Source organism: Tyto alba, unplaced genomic scaffold, assembly GCF_018691265.1.
Source record: "Tyto alba isolate M040663 unplaced genomic scaffold, T.alba_DEE_v4.0 Super-Scaffold_5, whole genome shotgun sequence".
In the NCBI taxonomy this organism is placed as follows: domain Eukaryota; kingdom Metazoa; phylum Chordata; class Aves; order Strigiformes; family Tytonidae; genus Tyto; species Tyto alba.
In genome coordinates, this window is record NW_024881326.1 from 20,124,852 (window position 1) to 20,140,016 (window position 15,165).

Consider the following 15,165-nt stretch of genomic DNA (forward strand, 5'->3'; position numbering starts at 1 on the left):
TGGGACATGGTGGGAGATGCACAGTGGTATGTGGTGGGAGCTGCCTGGTGGGATGCAGTGGCTGTTGTATGGTGGGATGTGGTGGGAGCTGTGCAGAGGGATGCAGTGGCAGCTGCACGGTGGGATGTGGTGGGAGACGCACGGTGAGTCACAGTGGAAGCCACGTGGTGGGACACGGTGGGATCTGCATGGCCTGGCCAGGACCCCACCTGGTTTTCAGGGACCCACGGGGATGCAGGTCTCTTTGTACAAGTCAAGCACCCCAGTCCATCCGTCCACCCACCCGAAGTACCCCCAGATCTGCAGGGATCCCACCCGGGATCCCACCAGCATCACCCTTGGCCCGGGGGACGCTCCTTGCCCCCGCCAGGCACCCTGGAGTGCAGCACCCCTGGGCTGACAGCAGCACCCTGCCAGGACAGCAGCGGGGACAGCCACCAGCCCCAGCAGCCCCGTCCTGCCTCCTCTCTGTCACGGCTCCTCCTCGCCCCGGCCCCCCCGGCCGCTCTCCTTCCCAAAGAGCTGCCCGGGGATACTATGGCCTGTTTTTTATGGCAATTATGAACATGGTAAAAATAAATGCATGCATCTTTAATGTCTCAATAAATAAAGGAAAGCAGAGTCTGCTGCTAACGTAATCACAATGGCAGGATGCAGGGAGCGGGGCCGCTGCAGCAGAGCCGAATGTGAAATCCAATCGTACCCTGGCAGAGGTTACACTGCTCTGCCAAGATAATAAAGCAAAGGCAGTGCTGGTTACGTGTGACCTTTTCTGAAATACAGCACAATATCTAATTTACCAAACAGGAACCTCCCAGAGAGAAACATGCAAGGAGCTGTGAGCCGGGGGAGTTGGCCTAGCACTCAGCACAGCTCGGTTATTACTTTCACATAGTAATTACTGCTGGAGAGTCACGCAGGAGATTTACTGCACAAACTACTGGTCCCTGCAGTTCCTGCATCCTCAGTCCTGCAGGACGACTTTCATGGTTAGAGCTAAGGAGCAAACGGACACATGTATTTTTAAAATACACAACACCCGAGACTTTAAACACCACAGAAAATGCCTGATCCTGTGTTTATCCATCAATCCCGGTACTGTCATCCCAGGGGGAGGGATGCCACCCCACGACATGTGCCCCCGCAGCAGCCCCATGGGGGATCCCAGCCCTGCAAACAGGCTCTGAGGGCCACCCAGCGATGGAGGGCAGGAATGATCGGAGCCAGTTTGGGAGCAATCCCGGCTCGGCGGGGAGCCCCCTCCATCACCCTGCGCTGGCAGATGCGGGAACGGCTCCAGCAAGCCCAGAGCCTCAGCTGGCTCTGTCCCCACGTCCCCAGCCCCACTGCCATGCCCAGCAGCAGCATGAGACCCCCTGCGCCCACCGCGACCTCCATCAGCTTCATCCCTGTGCGCGCATCTCAGCCCTGCGAAAACCAGGAGAGGAATGGGTGGGTGGGAGGACCCAGAGAGCAAGCTTCAATATATACAGGTACATCGCAGACCTTTAAAATACTCCGGGCACTGATGCCACATGGCCCAGGCTCCAGAGGCCAAGGGATACCCAGGGCCATCCGCAGGGAGCGCACGACTGGTGCCACCGAAACCCCACCGGAGGCTGAGGAAACGCCGCACGTGCTGCCATCACATCTCCTGCCGCAGCCCGGACACAGGCCTTGCGCTAAATCCCCCTCTGACCAACATCACCGGGAGCTTTGCTATCGATCTCTGACCAAAAAAAGAAGACCAAATCCTGGCTCAACTGAAATCTTTCACCGACAAGCAAATTCCCCGTGATTTACGTGTGATGGGCTGGAGTAACATCCTTCCCACGCGGACTCCCCGGGCCACGTGTGCCCCCTGCTTGGGATGCTCTGCACCACGTCACTAACGCAACCCTACAAGTCCACACGCACACGAGCGGGTTCCCGTGGGGTCAGTCACAGCATCCGTTCCCAGGCTTCGAATCCCCCGCGCCACCGAAAGCAGCACGACTAATGCTAATTACTTCCAGATTTTGGACAAAACAAGGAATGACACGGCCACAAGGATGGGAAATCTGGTTCCCTGGGCTGGGGGTTTGCACCGTCGGCGAGAGCTGCCTGCCCCTGCCCGCACTGGCACGCTCCCGCCGGCGCACGAGGCAGCCCAGCAGTTTACGAGACCTCTCCTCAGCCGTGGGATTATCCGTCAAGGTTATCTCCATGCAGGCTAGGGGATCAAAACAGAAAAATAAAAAAGAAATGAGATTTTTCATGGAGAAGGGCTGCTTTATAGCTTGCATTATTCAATCGAAGTTCACTTGATTTAATTCTAGTTCATCCTGCAAAGTGCAATCACTTACAAACAGAGGCAAAACGACAGGGAAGGAGAGTGACTCTGGCATGTCAACATTGTAATTGGGAAAGGATCCCCTCCCTCTCTTAATGAGGCTCAAAGAACAAAGTCAAAGCACAAAAAAGAGGGAAAAGGTAAGGCTGGCTGGCGCTGATGCAAATATGCTCTTCATAACGTGCATCATCAAGAGGCCAGCCCTCATCTTCTTCATTATTTTGGCAGAAGCAAACAAACTGTTATGTTCTCACTGATCAGCTCCTGTAGATATCAAAGGAGATCCCAGCCTCGAGCCCAGCCTCTCCTTTCCATGTCCAGAGCTGGGTACAGCAAGGACCTCCCGAACAGTGCTGCCAATTCTTATCTCCTGCTCATTGTAACATGAATAAAGGATGCTCGTGCTTGTCAGGATCAGACCAGACCCTCGGCCTCTGTGCTGTGAATAAACAATACGTTCAAGACAGCGGGAAGCGCTGGATAACACCTAGCATAAAGTCTGTGGTCTCAGCCTGCATTCCTCTTGGAGGAGAGAAACCCTGCTGTCCTCCAGGCTCAGGGTTTGCTTCCCAGATGCAGGCGTGTTGGTGTCAACGCCATCACAGAGAGAGCCCTGGCTCAGCACACAGCTTACCAGTGCCTAATTCGAAGAATGTTTTTAACTGCTGCCTTAGCGACACAAATATAAATATAACAACAGGCACACTTGGAATCAAGCAATCAGCAGGGAAATTTAAAACTTTTTTTTTTTTTCCCCCAGTGGTTGCTTTCGGTTGAGGACTGCCAATTGCATTAAATTAAAAAAAAAAAGATGTGCAGACATCAGTACCACTCTTCTTGACCTGGACATCAGGGGGGGTGACTTCCCCATTAGCAAAAGGTCGATTAGCAACAGGGCGCTGCTCTAACAACTGCTCACTCTCTGCCTTAGAAACAGAAATAAACGCCGGAGGATCCAGAGGTGGATTTAAGGGGAATTAATGCAAGTGCCAGCGGAAAGGTCAGTGGGCTGCGGCGACTCTGGGCACGACTACAGCTACGGACTGATGGAGAAATCGAGGATGCTGGCTGGGCCCAGTCCCCAGGGTGGGGGGGACGTGTCCCAGGCCGTGCCAGGAGGCTCAGAGCAGCACAGCCGTGCCCCTGCCAGCCCGCCCGCCTCGGGGCAGATGCCCAACATCTGGCTCTTGCTCAGTCTTCCCTCTTTTCAACTATTTCAGATGCGGGTTTTTTCCAAACCAAACTCCATGGAGGTGAAAATCCAGCTTTCCCCACTGCGTCTGGATCCAGGCTCTTGATGGAGGGTTTGGCTCCTCAGCCCGCACATCAGCCCCCCAGCAAAGTCCATGGCTGTTGGAAGCTGGACGCATCTCTCCCGACCTAAAGTGACAGGTATCCATCCCTCTGCCAGATTCCGCCTCAGAAGATGACTCTAAACCAGCTCAGCACGGGTTTCTTTGCCCTTCTTCTCACTTCAGGGTGAAAACATTTCTATCTTCCTACAAATTATTGTAAACCTGCTGCAACCTCCTGCCAAAGCATGTAGGGCCCCTTCACAAAATCAACTTCATAAAAATGACACATTTAGCACCACTTTTTCAGGGTTATCCCTTGAGCCCTTTTTTTTCCCCTACGTGTCTTGTTAATAAAGCTTGCATGTCACCCTTTATTATTAAAAAACAAAGCGGACCTTTCTCCAAGGCTGCAATGTGTATCTCTCCTTTTGGGTTTCAGAAAATCCTCCCGAAACATGCAACGGCTCCTCATCCTCCGCATCAAGATGCATATCTTCACCAGGAGCACCGGTCTCCGGGCCTTCCCTCCATGCTGCAGGCATCGTCAGGGACCATAGAAATGGCAAATTGTTCCCAAAAATCCACTGGGACTCCCCAGTGGGAAGGTCAGGGCTTGTAAGACCACTTCTCCTGGTTGTCTCGTATCCTCGGTCCTGTTCTCCATGGGCCACTCAATCACAGGCTCCAGCACCTGCAATAAAACTGTTGCTGCCTGTTAGGACATCTCGCCAGCACTTAATTCTTACGATTTGAGCTATACTGCAGGGCATATAGAATTCATGCAGATTACATAAAAACACTCCAGCTACACTTGGGAAACGGGAAATTTCAAAGTATGGTCTGGGTCAAATGAAGTAGGCATCAGCAACGAGGTAAAGTCTTTATCATTTAGCAAGCTGCTTATTTACCCCACGGGGAATAAATAAGTGGTCTGGGACTCTTTCCCACCGGGAGCAGGCGCGGCACAAAAACCCACCAAACACCAAAATGTAGCCCCACAGCCCCGAGAGGAACGGCCGGGCCCGTCCTGATGCTCTGACACCCAGCGATGCGGCCGGTCTCTCTCCACATGCTGGCAGGAGACTCATCAGGTCCAGCTCCGGGCTGGGAGCGGATCACAAAGGACATCAGGAGAGATGTTCCCCCCACTGTGCGTGACGCCACGTAGTTAGCCCCTGCGCTACCAGCTGCCAGCGAGGTCGCTGCTGCCCTGGAGCACTGGTCAGAGGCCAGGACCTGGGGCTGGACCCCGGCCTGGATGAGCACCGCGGTGCCTGAGCCACTCGAGGAGCTCTGCTGCTCCTTCCCCGCCCTCGCTACCGGCTCCGCTCAGGCGCCGACGGCACCCGCGACGTCTGCGGCCGCGGGTGAGGGTCCTGAGCCCCGCGGCCATAGCCTGGGAAGACGGAGTGGGAGACAGACCCGTATTTCCCAGTTCCTCACTCTCCAGCATCATCACTTCCCAGCATGGCGGGTATCAGAGACGTGAGAGCTGCAGCAGCCCGAGGCTTTGGGTTAAACGCTCGTGCAGACTCTACCCAAACAGCTACGGGTGCTCCTACCACGGGGGAAAGTCAGGCAGTGCTGATGGACACGGCGGGGCGAGCCACGCGTCACCCCAAGGAGCCCACCACCCACCCTCCCCTCCGACAGCCAAGCCGTGCTGTGGCTCAGAGCCCCCCGCGGGGTCAGGGGCTTTGGAAAGGAGCCGGCTGGGCCCCAGTTCCCACCAGCAGCTCCAGCCCGCTCCCTGGCACTGGAGCACAAGCCGGGGGAGAGAGGCAGAGGGATGCACCTCTGCTGTGTCAACAGCCCCAGGCAAGACGGAAGGAAAACGTGAAGCAATTCAGCTCTTATTAAAGGAGCATTTAAGAGCCAGTCACCTGGAGGAGTTCAATAAAGGTTAAAAGGATCCGACCTCTGGCATCTCCCTTTGCAGCCATCTCCCTCTACCCCAGCTCACTGCTGAAGCCTATAATACAGGAGATTGCAAACTGTGAACTAGCAACATAGTGTCTCAAAGTAAGTGCATTTAGCATCTGATATTGATGTTTTATAATTAGATGTAATACAGCAGATCATTTTCCTGCCCTTGATCAATGAAACCAGGGTTGGTTTTGGGGTTGGGCTTTTTTGCAGACACTCTGATTGCTGCCTAAACCAAATGGAGCGGTGCCTCGCTCAGTTCAGCAGGAATGAGCAGAGACGAGGATGTGCAAACACAGCATCCATTTAGATTTACTATCCCCGAAATATAAACAGAATATTTATTTCTGACCTTTTAAGCACTAATTCCAAATTTAATGAGGCACAATGAACATTCCTCAGAGCCAGACTCCATGGCTGCTTAACACCACTGACCCTCTAATTATTGCTGCTGCTTAAATAAAGGGCATTTGGTTCTGATGGACATTATTAAACACTGGAGGAACTGAGTCCAGCCTCCATTTTCTCTTGATGAAATAAAAAGCATTGCAGAGAAATCACTGAAAGAGTTCATCCTTTAGCATCACCTCGTTCATCAGAATGAGCAGAAGTATCAAAACCAGATTGTATTACAGCACAGGCATGCCCACTAATAGGCGCTGAACTCCTGTCCCCTCCCCAAATAAATACAGGCTTTGTCATTTTTTTGTCTGAAAATGAATCAGAGGCAGTAGGAAAGGAGCTGCTGTGATGTGATTTTGAAAAAGGGTATAGGATTAGAAACCCAGACTGAATCCCGAGAGCAGCAACACACAATGAAGCCATAATTACACTCCTGAAAGCCACAAATAGTGTCACCTGGTTGAATTTGTCAACATATCAGAAATCTATGGTACGGTTATGAAGAGCAAAAATGCAATAATAAAAAACCTGCCTTACATTCAGACAGCACCTATAATCCAAAAGCTCTTTGGTGGCCGCGGCACAGGGGTCCCTTCAGCAGAACCGCCGGGGCAGGCACCTGCTTGGCATCACCACTCCAAAATCGATCTAAAAGCAAAATACTGACCCAAAAGGGGGGCATGCTTTTCAGGGGGGAGCATGCAGACACCTTCCCTGGACCATGAGCAGCCAGGAGGCTGGCAATGCCCCCGTAGCTGCCCAGTGCGCCCCCCTCGGGGCTGGGGGGGGCAATGCCTCCCTCCCCTGTGCCCACCAGTGGGCTCACTGGCCCCCTCGGGGCACAGCCTTCTGCACAGGGATGCTGCTTACACACACACACACACACACACACACACAAGGGAAATTCCCTGCAGGGATAACAGCCAATAAACCAAATAAAAGGGTTTTTTCCTGTCACCTATGCCTGGGACTTGCAGATACGTAATGGATCCATGCATGTGGCCTCCAGCGTGGACTACACCCCTCCCTAAGTAGTGCAAGAAACAATCTGGATCTAATCAGCAGCCACAGGGTAATGGGCCATGACTTACAGATTTGTTAAAAAACCTTTCACAACTGTCCTTTCCCTGCCTCCTGCCATTAGGAATGAAAACAAATATAACAGAAGAACCTTTTTTTAAATGTTCCCATTGCTAGGGCTAAATAAAACTCCTTGTCATTCACCTTCTGGAGCGGCAGGTCAGACCGATGCATTTTGTAGGGAACAGGAGAAATCACAGATTTGTCACTGGAAAAAAAAAAAAAAAAAAAAAAAAAAAAAAAAAAAAATCATTGCAGCTGAGTTAAAAATAGCAAAGGTGTGAGATGCCGCTGCCAGCTCGGCACATCGGAGTGATGGGATGCATCCCGGCTGCATCCCGGAGCGTGCACAAGCCCTGGGATGGGTGGGGGGCACGGGGGTACGCTGAAACAGGGCTGGGCACCGGAACGGGCTGCCACGGGGGCACCCGGCTCCCCTTCTGCATCCTGGAGGAGATGGGGGCACCCCGAGACACCCCGGGGCCGGGGGCGAGGGGGCTCGCGGCGGCAGCTGCCGGAGGATTTCCCCGTTTTCTGGCTTAGCGGGGGGCAATTCGGCCGGGGGTGCCAGGACCGGCGCCGTGGTAGGCGGCAGCCCCGGGGGAGGGCAGGATGGGCGCACAGGGACCTCATCCCCATTTCTTCTCATTTTGGGGCAAGCAGCAAAGCACCTCCCGTGTCACCTACACACCCCACGGACGACTTCATCCCACGGCTTCACCGGAGGCCGGATCCGGCCCCCTGTGTGCCCCCGACACCCGGCCGTGCGCATCCACACCCAGCTCTGGAGTGGAACCTCCACACCAGCAGCTCCCTCCTGGCTTCAGCTAAAATTCCCCGGCAACGGCGGATAATACAACTGAGGCGAACACTGCCCCGTGTGCTCATCGTGTTATCATTTACATTGTTTATCTGTAATTGCATGGGAAGGCTTGCAATCAGGATAGCCTCGGCCAGCTCCCGCTCTAAGCCTCAAGGGGACTTTGCTCACAACAAAATTATTTATCAAAACCAGTTTTCTCCTATTTTAATTTTTTTTTTCCTACTTAGGCAGGAAAACACATCTCTCCGGCCCACAGAATTACCCTGCAGCTACGAGAACTGACTGCAAACCTGAGCAGGACTGGCCTTCCTCCCTGCTGCCATCGACATCCTCGGCGGCTGCGGCACCATGAGCAGAGCCCGGGTGGGGAGCGGGATGCAAAGCCTGGCTCAGGTCCCCACAAAACCCACTGCCCCCCCCCCCCAAAGGTGTCACACAAGCTCCAGCATCCTTGGGGACACACCAGGACCCCCTAAAAAACCCTTCCTCCCCTCTGAGCCATGCTGCCAGCTCAAGGGTGCCAGGAAACGGAGGAATTTAGCCCAACAGGAGCCTGTTTTCTCCCAGAATAAACTGTAGGGAAATAAATGATAATAAAGTGCTCGCCAGGTTAGGGGATCTCTGCTCCGGCACTAACTGGATGCCCCTCTCCATCCCCACGCTGCCCTCTCCCCCTGCCTGACAGCCACCCCACATTATTAACAGCCTGGTAAACACAGCCCGTTGGTTATTACAAAGATGCCAAAACCTTACTACTTCTTGTTCCTTCCAGTTAATGTAGCATAGCCGAGGATGAATTGCTATTACAAGGAACTAAAAATAAAAATGTTTCAGAGACCGTAATTGGCTTGTCTTGTTGGGCTTTTTAAGGAGCCAAAGTACCAGTTCCAGGCTATTAGCCCTAAGGTTGTAGGAGAATGGTGTAAAATATTTCTTCATTAAAACCCTACCTTCTCCATAGAGGTGTTTTTCTTTAGAGTTTTTTTCCCCCTTTCCTTCTTCTTTTTTTTTTTTTTTTTTTTATTCTTTTCTTTTTAAAAGACCTGTGTTATCAAATAAGCTCTAGTTAAAAGAGGACTTCGAAAGCCCAGAGGTGGTATAAATAGACAGGGCTCAGTGCAGCTGGAGAACCAGCCAGAGCCTTCACTCATCTATTCAGGTCATTTTTCTACAAAACTTACGTAATATTCCTCAGTCACATCTGTAATCTTGGGCCATTTTTAATAATCAGCACCAAATCTTGCAGTGCTTGGGGAGCCAGTGCTCTGTGCCAGCAAGCACCCAGCCCACCGGCGTGGGACGGGGACCGCCACCATCGCAGGCTGCCAACCCCCTACGAGGCAGCCGGGGGTGCCCAGGGTTCTTCCTGGGATGGGGACTATGTTGGTTTTTTTTTTTTTCCTTTTGAGGCTCTTTGGTGCTACTTGGCTATTAAGTGCTTTAGTTACCACCATTACTCCATATCGGCAACAACCACGGCAAAACCAAAGCCATTCATTCAACCCTTCTTTCAAAAGAAGTGGATGCTGTGCTGAGAGAGGGCTCCCCAGCCATCCTGATGAGGATGGTGATGATTGCATCCGCAAAACAACGACAATTTACGGGCAGTCCTGCCACATTCAGAGCCTGCTCCGACCGACGGGAGCAACCCATGGCTGCCCTCGCCCCTGACACAGAGTGAGCACGGCAGAGACCCCTCTGCGACTACAGTTCGGAGCAGCATGGCATAAAAAGAAATAATAATAATAATAATAATAACATCAATAATGACGATGACCAATCTCTAGATAGTATTACACAGCAGGGGAAGCTCAGCAGAAAAATTACAACAGACCCTTTTACTCTGCTTCTGCGCAAGGAGAAGGATGACACATTCCTTTGTGAAACAGCAACCCAACGGGTATTTACTACTTTGATTTTGTGATTTGAAGGTTGCTGCTAGAAGACGACTATTTCTGTTAGGTACAATTGCTATTTTTTGATAGTGTCTAGGCAATACCTTGTTAAAAAGGGCAAAACAACAGTTATTAATTACCCTAATTAACCCAATTCATGAGACACATTTGTGTGGCTGTCATGACAACTGCTTTGACTAACTTGCCAAGAATAGCTTAGCTGTCCATTCAAATAAATCCCTGATAATTACTAGTCTAGTTTACTGGGCTTCTGTGATAATAATAATTAGTGCTACTGTACAAAAGGTCGTGCTAAACACTTTATGAATGATGCATTTCGCATGGTGATTACATGAGTCACGCAGCGTCCAGCAAACGGACGGTGCCACGTTTCTAACGTGGCGAGATGCAATTAGATGGGAGCCTGTGGCCGCTCTGCCTGCGGACAGCACGGGGGGCTGAGAGGGAGACTCGTTAAGGTCGGAGCAGAAATAACCAAGGAGAAGTTGGGCGAAGCTGGGATGGCCACCAACCTGCCTTCTCGACGGCCGGGGTGTCCATCTGTCTGTCCATCCAGCCACCACAAGCCAGGAGATGGTACGCTACTTCCAATGAAGTACTTCTCCCTGCGCTCCTGACGTGGCTAGGCTTTCATTCACCTTCACAACAGGAAATCCAGGCCCGGCAGATGACAATTTTCCTCTGCTGAGGTTTGTAGGTGAAAACTGATCCGTGGGATTCCCTCTGGCTGCACCTAGACAGAGGCGAGGGGGGACAGGACCGCAACATCCCACCGCAAAGGCTGAAAAATCCTGCAAAACCCCAGGGCAGGCAGGGCATTGGGGCAGGGACAGAAGCAGCACGCTCACATTTAATAGAATGGACAGCTGTCAGCTCCATGGAAATCTATGAAATCACTCCATTTAGAATAAATTCTGATTAAATACCACATACGGTCCTTATTGTCCATCCCTTGTTACCTATCACACGAGGCATCTGCATGTAAACAGGGTCTTAATCTGCAAATATTTGTCTGCTACAACACTCTCCTCCCTCACCCCCACCTAAACTTGCAATTATTCTTATTGATTGACTTTAAGAGAGCACCGTGCACATGCCTCGAGCTGCCACGCGTCCAGCAAACAAGGGAACAACGCCGGGCTCCGCTGTAATCATTACCAGGGCGAGCAATTGCCCTGTCACACATGGCAGGTTATGGCTTCAGACTGGAGGCAGCAAGGCCAGATGAACGCTTAAAACGTCGTTACAGTGTGAAAAGCAAGGATGTAGAAATGACACCTCCTTTCTCAACAAATCTGTTCCCGGAGCATCTCCCAGCTCTGCGGAGATTTCATCTCGTTAAGCCTGAAGGGCCAGCATGGCCCTTGGAGGGGGGACGCGGGCTCGTGTCCTCTTTCCGTGCCACTGTAAGCTCTGATGAGGACGTCTTCGATCTGGGGGAGGAGGGATTTGAGGTTCCGAGAAGGATTTCAGTGCCGGAGCCTGAGCCCAGGCTCGCCTGCGCATCGCTCACACCCCTGGCCAAAAGCACGTGCTAGGAGACGAGGTGCTTTTATCAGAGCAACAAGGAGAAATTAGGGAAACCTGACGCCGAGCAGAACCTTCCCCAGTTTTCCCAAGTGAAGTTTGCAGCTTGGTTCAATATGTTAGTGCCTAATGAAGGTTTCCCCCATATTCTGCAGGGTATAATCATTCTCCTCCTAATGAGCATGTGTTAATGGCATATTAATGCTGACAACAACTAAGTGCGGAGAACAAGAGACGAACATATTCCAAAATTTGTCTTTTTTTTTTTTTTTTTTTTTTTTTCCCCGAACAAAGGACTCCATCGCGCGGCTGAGCCAGCCCCAGCCCAGCGGGAGCCCGTGGCTCCCACGGCGATGCTGCCGGCTCTGGTCCGTGGGCTCACCATGGGCTGCAGAGCCCGTATGGGACCGTGGCTTTGGTCTCCCATTAACCCAACCCCTGCAATTAAGTGACGCAGAGGGCAGGATCTCAGCCTAAGCGTGGAATTTCCCCCCAGACAGGGGACACAGCCACGGTGGGGGCTGAACAAGAAAGCAGAGGAACCGCTTGCAAATGTCTGGAAAAGCGTTTCACCGGGCAGACAGGTTTGGATGCTGTTTCTAAGCCAACAGCCGTGTGGATTTGATTACTAAATGTCACTGAAGCTGGGTCCCTGCCAGAGCATCCAGATGTGAATCTGAATATGAAAAGTCCAGGAGGGAGCAGGTGACGGGAGTCGCAGGCGCGGGCACCGAGCCCCCCATCCCGGTGCCGGCGTCCCAGCCCATCTGGATTTGCGTGGCCAAGTTGACGTGAGCTCGCAGGCATGGAAAAGCACACACACAAAATGGGTGTTTTCCGGGTTTTTCATCCTCATTTGTGAAGGCGGCTCCCAAAACCCTGACAGCTCCCCAAAAGTAGCATCAGCCTGCCCCGTGGCCGTGCTGCCCACGGCCAGGCACTGCAGGGAGGTGCGGAAGCCTAATTTCCTAATGGTGTGACTCCCGTGTGCTCCCACCAGCACATACATTTAGACTTCCAGATCGATAATCAATGCGAGAATCAATAACAGGGAATTTAGCTACATTATAAAAACAGTAAAATCAGCCAATACTGAGAAATGACTATTGAGTCCTGTGTTTTCTGTACTCACTTAGTCTAATAATGGTGAATGATATTTTCCAAGTACATTATTCAGCAATAAAACTGCCGAATTATTTGATCTCTTTCTAACCTTTATGATTCTAAGCACTCTTTTTGACCCAGATTGAATGAGGCAACATCTGCAGAGCCTTTCACAAAATTGTACTCAGCGTGCACTATTGTAGGTCCGCTGCCAAAGATAAATGTTATTATTTTAAAGCCATCATCCTCCTAATAGATGAGCAAACGCACTGCATTAGCATAGCCTGCAGAGCTCGAGCACGGGTGAGAAAATGCCAGAGGGTTTTCGCTTAATGGAATTTTACATACCTGACTTAGGATGGGTTAATGCAACCCAGCAACACGGGAATTTTAAAACCTGCCCTGTGGCATACACCTGCCATTACAAAAGATGGTATAATCCGACAAGCTCCGGATCCCCGTGAGAACTACGAAGGATTCACGCCGGGATCTCCGGTGGCCAAGCGGGCGTTGAGATGAGCACCTCATCTGCGGGGCTCTGGCCTGTTTGTCAGGGACCTGCGCGATGCGCCGGGCGTACGGAGGAGGAGAGGCCGGGGCTACGAACCCGCGACGAACACCTGCCCGCTGCGGCATCAGCAGTCGCCGCGCTCAAGCCTTCGCCAGCCGAACGAGAACTCACCGTAATTCCGTGTTAAACCAGGAGTCGCTTCGAGGCTAAGTACTAATCACTTGGCCGGCTGACATAAGCCATTACTTCGCTCCAAATTTAGACCAGGAGCTAGAGGAAGACACTGAAGCAACAGTGCTGCGGTCTCTTCTCCGGCAAACCCTCCAACGGGTGCCATGGGCAAGCTCTGCCCCAACAGGAACGGCGAAACTGGGAGCCGTCAGCAGCCTCTGCGGCCCTTGGCCGAGCCCTGGGCGGTGCTCCCCTGGGGACGGTGGGGACGGCGACCATGGGGGACCCCAAGAGACAACCCATACCACAGCCCTGTGAGGGTAGCGCTGCCTGCAGAGCACCCCATCCATCACCAATTCAGAGCACGCTCTAATTTAAATTATAATTACACTTATAAGTACACAGATTACAACTATTTATGCTACAAATAAGACCATCCTGTATTTTAATTAACGGAAGATGATTGGAACTCAACTATAGCCTCTACTGGGAACAATATCTAATCATTTATTGAAACAAGGCCGTGCCCAGTCCCGCAGGCAGCCTGGCCGGGGAAGGGGCAGCGGGCAGGGTTGGGGGGTCCCCCCATCCAAGCCCTCGCACCAGAGTGGGAGCCACCGTCAGAGGGGGCGAGAGGAGAGGCCCCCCCGGGAGAGATGGAGGGGTCATTGCCGGGGAGCCTGCGGGCAGAGCCCCTGCGTGGAGGCGGGCAGGGGACAAAGGGCAGGCAGGGCTCTGCCCTCCCCGGCCGAGGGGAATTTAGGAAAGAGCCGAGCAGGGCACCCTCAGTGAGGGCAGGAGCCTGGGAGGGCACCTGGCTGAGGAGCTTCTCCGGCGCCAAGCCCTTCAGGAGATGGCAGCTGGAAAATACAGCTTTTCCACGGAGCCGAGCAGATGCACAGAAGGCTATTCAAAGGCTACGTGCGCTCGGCCTTAACGATACCTTTGCATGCAGCGTGTGCTTTATGCAAAGTAAACGACAGGGAGAAACCACAGAGTTCAAATGGCTCGATACAGCAGGAGTTCATTTGGAAACTACTGTAAGAAAGGCCATAAGTAGCATGCAAGACCACTATTTTGGTGTAATTTAAAGAAAAAAAAAAAAACCAACACCAAAAACCTTATTATAAATCTTTCCCAATTTAAGGGAATTAAATCTTATCTGCCATGTAAATATAGTTGCAGAAGCTTTTTTTTATAGACTCAACAAGTAAGAGTTATGCATCAGAAATATGCATCAGAAATTCAAATTTACTAAAAGGAAAACAAGACAAGACTCTCTAAGTAAAAATGAACCATAAAACCCAAACCAGTAGAAAAAAAAACAAATGAGAGATATATATGGCTAGATGATATATTATATACTTATTTACATAATTAGGTACAATACGTAATAATTCAATACACATTTTTTATACGCTCATAAACATATTGTGTATATCATATACAGTATATATCAGATATAAGATATAATATACAGTATGTGATATATAACAATATAATCATATCCACATTGAGCACTCTAGGACTTGCCATCAGAGAAGACGGTTTTCACTGTTAAAGGCAGCTTGGCTACTGCCACCACACCACACACCGACCCTAATTCCTCCACGGACCCTTGCAGCAAACCCCCTTGGTCCCACCCAGCCGGGACGCCACTGCGGACTGGAAAACCCTTGGGAAACCCAAAGAGGTGCCGGGATGGGGCCACAGCCCCATATCACCCTTACAAAACATACGTGGCTTAGTGGTGGACTTGGCAGTGTTAGGTTTAGAGTTGGACTAGATGATCTTAAATGTCTTTTCCAACCTAAATGATTCCATGAAAAGCCAAAGCGTGTTGAACTACAGGCTAAGACGCAGCGCAGCGAGCGTGGCCAGCAGTGAGAGACGCGGGTAAATGTGAATGGGAGCTGGCGTATTTATGTCTGTTGCAAGGTATTCAAATTAATTTTTCCAAACCGAGAACTTGGAGCGATTACATTAGGAGATGTATAATGTGGTTAGGCTGACCTCGGAACGGAATAAAAAGCTGCTGATTTCCATAATGTCAGCCTCCGACACTCGGAGAGGTCAGG

The 15,165-nt window shown here is 51.5% G+C and overlaps 1 protein-coding gene across 1 annotated transcript in view; it reads right to left on the reverse strand.

The window, feature by feature from the left end:
- Positions 1-15,165, reverse strand: part of PCDH19 (protocadherin 19) — a 58,925-nt gene that overhangs the window by 32,309 nt on the left and 11,451 nt on the right.